This window comes from Panthera tigris, chromosome A3 (assembly GCF_018350195.1).
Source record: "Panthera tigris isolate Pti1 chromosome A3, P.tigris_Pti1_mat1.1, whole genome shotgun sequence".
Taxonomy (NCBI): Eukaryota; Metazoa; Chordata; class Mammalia; order Carnivora; family Felidae; genus Panthera; species Panthera tigris.
Genome location: NC_056662.1, coordinates 26,606,805 through 26,613,797, shown reverse-complemented (window position 1 = coordinate 26,613,797; position 6,993 = coordinate 26,606,805).

Below are 6,993 nucleotides of genomic sequence, written 5' to 3'. Positions count from 1 at the left end.
ATTAAGTTTTCAAGCACTTAGCTGATAAAATGTTCTAAGGAGTCATTCTGATCTGGATTCTGTGATGAGGGTGATGGCACTGGAGCCCTGCTACTCTGCTCTGGGGGATTCTGGCTCCTGCCAAGGTGGTGGGGGAGGGGGCTCTAGAATCCCATGTGAGTGGAATATTCTAGGAACGGGTACTCCAGTTCTAGATCTCTGGGATTTATAGGAGTTCTATGCCCCATCCACCTTGGTCCACAGCCATCTTCCCCAGAGGAATTTGTCCTCACAACCCTTGAGACATTTCAACTGCCAACTGGTTTCCAGCTGGAAAAAAATTAGCTCTGGGGACGTGACATAAATCTTGGCTCTCAGCCGCCCTGCAGATGTAGCTCCTTGGGATGTCAGTTTTCCAGCTGACTTGTTTTGCCTCAGATCTGACAACTCCCTAGGACCTGCAGTCCATTCCTGCATATCCTGGGTGCCCATGGGACCACTTGCCCGTGGCCCCTCCTCTCTAGCTGGGGCAGCCAGTCCTGGATAGGGTGGGGGAGCGTGGGAGCAGAGAAGTAGGCAGTTCTGTGGGCTGAGGGGATGGAGCCTCTAAGCAGAGCTTGGAACCCCCGCTACCATGTCCCCACTCCCCCATGCCAGCTAAGGTGTGTTCAATGCAAGGGCACAGCAGGCGATATTAAGGACAGATGCAGACCTGGGCTGGGGGTGAGGAGGTGCATGAGAATCCTAGACTATGCAAATTAGAGAGGCACTTTGCCCTCTCTGGTTCAGCCTCTCTCAGCTTATAAATGGGAAACTGAGGCCCAGAGTGGCAGCTTAGCCCCACAGGTCCCAGACTCCTGCTGTCCCTTCAGATAGTGATTAGTGAGGGTGAATTTGCTGAAGATATAAGGAAAGGACCACATTCAACGTGCAGGGTGACCCCAAAGGCAGAGAGGGCAGGACTGCCCACATACACATATACACAAGCACACACCACACCTGTGACGCAAGTCCCCTCACCCCCTGGCACACAGGTGACTGCATAGACATCCACACAGGCCCAGATGGTGAGTGCGTCCCTCCCGCCAACACACAAAGAATGCTTTTCCTACTTGAAGAAAGTACTTCCATGATCCCTAAGAAGCTTCAGGAACCAGGCCTGAAGGGGATGGGGAGGGGGGCGGGGTCCAGGGTTGACCCAGACCCCCTCTGGTGGGTTCACCCGTTGGGGAGGCAGACACAGGTCTGGCCGACCGCTTGCCCAGGGCTGACTGTTTGTTTCACTTAAACTCGCCCCTGTTTGCAACAGCTCTGCAAGGCAGCTGTTATCAACCCATCTTACAAAGGAGTAAAGAGGCTCAGGGAAGTGACGTGAGGGTCAGCCTTGGCAAGTTATTTTACTCCCCAGTGTACTACAGTGCTCCATCTGGCTGCCCCATGATCCAGCACCCTAGAAGGAAAAGTTAAAAATGCGCTCCCGGGAGCTGGAAATTCTTACAGATCCAGAAGCCACCAGAGAACCAGGGAATAGGAATGAGCTGGCAGCGCTAAGAGGCAGCGTGAGGGTCTCAGGGAAACCAGGGCCACGTTTTTGGACCTTACTCCCTCCCCACCCCTACATCTCTCTCCCACGAAACCTGCCTTCAGAGCCTCTGCCTGCAAGGACAACCCAGCACTGGAAATGCCACAGTCAAAGGGCCCTCGGAGCCGCCTTCTCCTGCTTCTCACCCTCAGGAAAGAGCTTAGTCTCTTAAGGACCACCCCCCACCCCCATATATCCAGGAGCTCAGGACCCCATCGCTTCCTGTCCTGAGGTCGTGCTCTCCACTGACCTGTCTCTACTTCATCTGGTCCCCGTGAGTCCTCATTTCACTGGGATAGAGGGGTCAGAGTGATGAAGGGGCATCATCCCATGTGTTGTTGTTTTGGTGGTTTTTTTTTTTTTCCTGTGACACAATCTACCTCAGCCAGTCCCTCTCTTCCTTGCCAGAATTGGACCCCCTGGGTCCCTGCCTCCTGCTCCCCAATCTCTGTCCTGCACCCTAGCCTGGCTGCTTAGTCCTTCCCAGAATCCCTACAGGGTCCTTGCAGTGAGAGAATATTTCAGAACCACAGCCCCCAGAACCTTGGGGTCCCCTAAGTTACCTGCCCTCCACATCTATTATAGAAGAGAAATGGAGGCCCAGAGAGGGCCAGGGACTTGCCCAAGATCACACAGAAAGTCAGTGGCAGAGTTAGGCTTTTCCTGGAGCCGAGAGGTAGTTGGGTCCATCTTAATTTTGCCAGGAAGAGAACAGGACACTGAGTACCAAATTCGCCCTCGATATCTCTACCCCCAGGAGACCACATCACCATTTCCAGGATAGACTTCTGTCTCCTAGTTTTCTTGAACTGATCTCCCAGCTTGTTGACTGCTCCCCAAACCTCTCCAGGCCCAACACACCCCTTGTCACACCTCCATGCACTGATGTGCCACGTGCCTTGTAACTGTCACCCTGGTTAGACAGCACAGACCTCCACCCCTCCCCAGCGGGGGTTCCCCAAAGGAAGGCTTTCTTGGTCCCCTCCTCTCATCTGTCCCATCCTGTGTCCCCCCCCCCAAATCTGCCTTACCCCTGCCAGCTCCCTGCCGCACTGAATCCCACAGAGGTATGTCACTAGAAGAGTTGGGGAAAGGGAGAAAAAAGGCCAGGGAGAGAAAAGCCTGGCGAGGGCCAAGGGCGCTGCAAGTATCTAGGGAAGATCTTACCTGGCAGCCCAATGCCCTCCAAAGGGCTAAAGTCCCACAGGTCCTTCCCTTGGAGCGCACCTGGGCTTGGAGTTCACAGAAACCTCAGGCAGTGGGGAGGTTTTCCTGGACAAGGGTGTATGGGTTGCAAGTTCAAATGTCTTCAGGTAATGAAGAAAAGGAGAGAAGGGCAAGTGCCATACAATAGGGAGTGGTGGGGACTCTGGAAAACACAGGGGGTACATGCCCTGACTATAGGCCCTAGAACTCAAATGTTTGAAAAACCCTGTGCTGGCCAAACTAATCTCAGACTTGGCCCATGGGCCGCCTGTTTGAAATCTCTAGTTCAAAATGCTGAGAAGGTTCGAGGAAGCCATGTGGAGTCTGGAAACCCCGCTGGGGAAGTCAAGGACAGAAGCCCTGGCTCCCTCTGAGACTTTTCTAAACCCCCCACCAACTGGCCACCTGAGAAGTGTCTCCCCTTCCCCCCTCATCTGAAAAGTGGAAAGGGGAGGGAGACCTGGGTGTTCACAGGGTCCCTGCCTGGGGAACCATCGTCTGATAAGGGTTACAGGCCTCTCCATACCTGAAGGGGAAAAGCTGGAGGCTGGGGTATTCTCCAGTGTTGGGGCCCCCGGTTAGGAGGAACTTGCATTGTGTGAAGGGAGAGTCCAGGGAGAGGATGAGGACCGAAAGCCAAGACCCAACTGCCGCCATCTTGTGCTGGCCCCTGTCACCCTTTGGCACCTATCTCTGTCCCAGGTAAAGCTGGAGGTAGGGACTTCAGGGGAGGAGCTACCAATTCCTATATTGATACGCGTTGTGAGGTCTCCTTGAAAGGGACTGAGTGCCAAGCCATATATGGGCAGCAGTGGACAAGGGGGCTAAGTCTCCCCTCCCCAACCAGAGGGCCTTCTAAGACTTGGGGCCTGGGGGGCAAAGGGATTATAACATGCCCTTCTGGTTGAGGACAGGCTAGGACATTTCTGGGTCCTTGGTTGTTGCAGGTGGAGGCCAGGGGAGGAAGAGCAGGAAACTATAGAAGTGGGAAAGGAAGGCCCCTTCCCGGGATGGCCTGGTTCCTGGATGCAGACCTCCTCCCCCCCACCCCCGGGCAAGTGGGAAGAGGTCCTCCAATGCCTGGCCTTATCCACCCTTCAGCAAGGCAGGGTCCACCCTCTCCCCAGCAATCCTGGCCTTTTTTCTATGCACAATCATTGTAAGGGCACCCTCAGGCCAGGCTGAAGGGGTGGGGGGCCCCTGAGCACCTGCAATAATCCCAGAGTGGAGGGTAGCCTGAGACAAAAGGTGGGGCGAAGGGCAGGGGTGGGGTGGGGAGAAGGGTATTCCTCTACCCCTCTCTCACCCAAATATCCCAGAACCCAAACCAGACCTGTCTCCCTTGGGCTAGCCCACCAAACTTGGCAGGGGGAGCGAGGGTGCGCTCATACTACACAGCCCCCAACCCCCTTGGTTTTCCAAACTCGTAAAATAGCTAGAAAGGACCCGAACAATTCCCAGGGCCCCCTCTTATTATTTTCACCCCTGGGGATCCTATAGTTTGGAAGATTTTTCTCCCAAACAAGTCTCACTTCTTAAAGAATAATTCATCTTTCCACATTAAAGTAACTCAAGCTGAGCTTCTGATTCCAGATAAAGGCTACCAAGGCCTCAGGTTAGCTTTTAGGGCTTGAGGGTTGGGGAATGTCTGTATTATATTGGAGTGTTTAATACACAATTCTGAAGAGCACTCATGGGCCCCCATTCCTGCCTCCAGGGTTCCTTAGGGTCTGGGACCCCAAGTTGGGAATCTATTTATCCAGCCTCCTGTTTTATGGAAGGGGGAAGGCCTATGGAGGCAACCAGCCCAAGGTCACTGGGCCATTGGTGGCAGGGTGGGACCAGAGGCCACGTCCTTTGGGGGTCCCACCAGAACACTCCCAGCACTGATGCTTCCCTTTCCACTCTGTCTCCAACTCCAGGAACCACTAGCCATGGCTGAGGGGCTGATTTCCCTCCCTCAGCACAATTCTGGTGATTCTCCCCTCCAGGTCCTTTCTTTGCTCCCTAATCGGTCCCGCTCTGGCCCACCCCTGTTTCCTATTCCTTCCTGGTCCCACCTCCTGGTATTTACTACATCTGTGCCATCCTCAGTCCCCCACCCCCACTCACCCCTCTGCGCTTCCCCCAGGAGGGGGAGGAGACCCCAAGCTGGGGCTTCTGTACTGAGACTCTTTTGTACACCACAAACTTTTTGTATATTTTTAATTTTGCTGCAACATGAGATATTAAAAGTCATTTCAGTACGTGCTGCTTGTGTCCTATTGTTTTGGTTGTTCTGGGCCAGAGGAAGGCAAAAAGGAAGGAGGGAGAAGGAAGGAAGGATATCTTCTGCCACAATCCCTCCGGTTCCCCTAAGAGATGAAGGCAGTTGGCTAGGAGAGGAACCCAGAGTACTCTGAGGGATTATCTCCAAACGCTTCATTCTACAGATAAGGGGAAGAAAGAGATGCGGCTGGGGACAGACTTGCCTGGGGTCCCAGAACGAATCCAAGACAAAATCAGGACCCAGACTGAAGTTCCTAACACCACTAAACCAAATATTTGTTGGCACTTATCGTGTGCCAGGCACTCTTCTAGGCACCGTGAACAAGAAAGATAAAAAAACAAGCATGGTCTCTGCTCTCATAGAGCTTCCGTTCTAGTGAGTATTGCCCCTAAAAGATCTCCCTGCCTCCTCTCTGTGTAGTGGTTCTCTAACTTCAAAGTGCATCAGAATCACCTGGGTAGAGTCGGCAGGGCGGGGGTGGGGGGGGGTGGGGGGGGTAGTTTTAAATGCAGATTTCCATCTCCCGAATGGATAGAGCTTGCCTGGAAGTCTGCATTTTACAGGTTCTCCAGGAGATTCTGATGCAAGGGGTTTGAGAACCTCTCTTTGAGGCCCACTGCTTTAATGTATTCTCATCCTCTTACAAATCTCATCACAATAGTTCTTTGCTTTAGAACCTCCATGGCTCCCCAGGGCCTTCAGGATAAAGAGCGAACCCTTTGCAAAATGCTGACTTTTCACTACTGGGCCCCGAATACTCCTTGATCCTTATCTCCAACATAGCCTCTCCAAACCATTCATCTTCCTGTTTTTGTGAGCCTCTCCTGGTTCCCACCCAACAGCCTTTCTCACCTTTCTTTCATGCAGGTGGAGCCTCACTTCCTAGGGACCCCCATCCCAAATGCTCCGGGAATGCAGCCTGTACCTGGCCGCAGGAAGCAAGTCAGAATTGGCCCAAGACAGGGGTTCTCAAAAGGTGGTCCCTAGACCAGCATTACCCGGACATTTGTTAGAAATGCTGATTCTCAGGCCCCACCCAGACCTACCTAATCAGCTACTGTGGGGTTGGTTGGGAGCAGCTTGTTTTTATGTCTTTCAGGTGATTCTGATACTCAAGTTTGAGAACCATTGCTCCAAAATGATTCCCCTGACTGAAGATTGGTGGGGGCAAGGGCATATGACTCAATTCTGTGAGACAGAGACTTCTATGTGTCCCCCAGTAGCCATGCTCCCTTTTGTCTATAAAGGAACTTTTTTAGTTGGGCTGGTGGCCACCTGGGAGACTACATTTCCCAGTCTCCTTTGCAGTTAGGTGTGGCTAAGGAAACAAGTTCTAGCCAATGGGATGTGAGCAGTAGAATTTCATATTACTTACAGGTTATCCCTTTAAAAGGAGGGGTTGTGCTCTCCTCCGGCTAGGTTTACCTTTCCTATTGGCTGGACCAGAGCCGTGTTGAAGGTGAGAAAAAAATCCTAGTATGGGGAGTAACAAGATAGGAAGCCCCTAGGTCCCAGACATCTGGAGCTGCCATGCCTGCCCCGACTGCTTAGGTGATAGAAGAGAGAAACTTCTATCATGTTTAAGCCACTGTTATTTGTGTCTTTGTCACAGCCAAAATATGTCCTGGCTCATACATCTGGCTCCTAGACTCCTCAGGGAAGTCTTTTGAAGAATCTGTGGGACAGGTGTTCCTTCACAATAAAAGAAGGGGAAACCCTTCAGCCTTATCAGGGGTTGATGGCCTCACAGACTGGTGCAGCCACTCTGGAAAACAGAATGGAGTTCCCTCAAAAAGTTAAAAATAGAACTACCCTATGGCCCAGCAATTGCACCACTAGGTATTTACTCAAAGGACACAAAAATACTGATTCGAAGGGGCACATGCACCCCAATGTTTACAGCAACACTATTAGCAATAGCAAATTATGGAAAGAGCCCAAATGTCCATTGACTGAT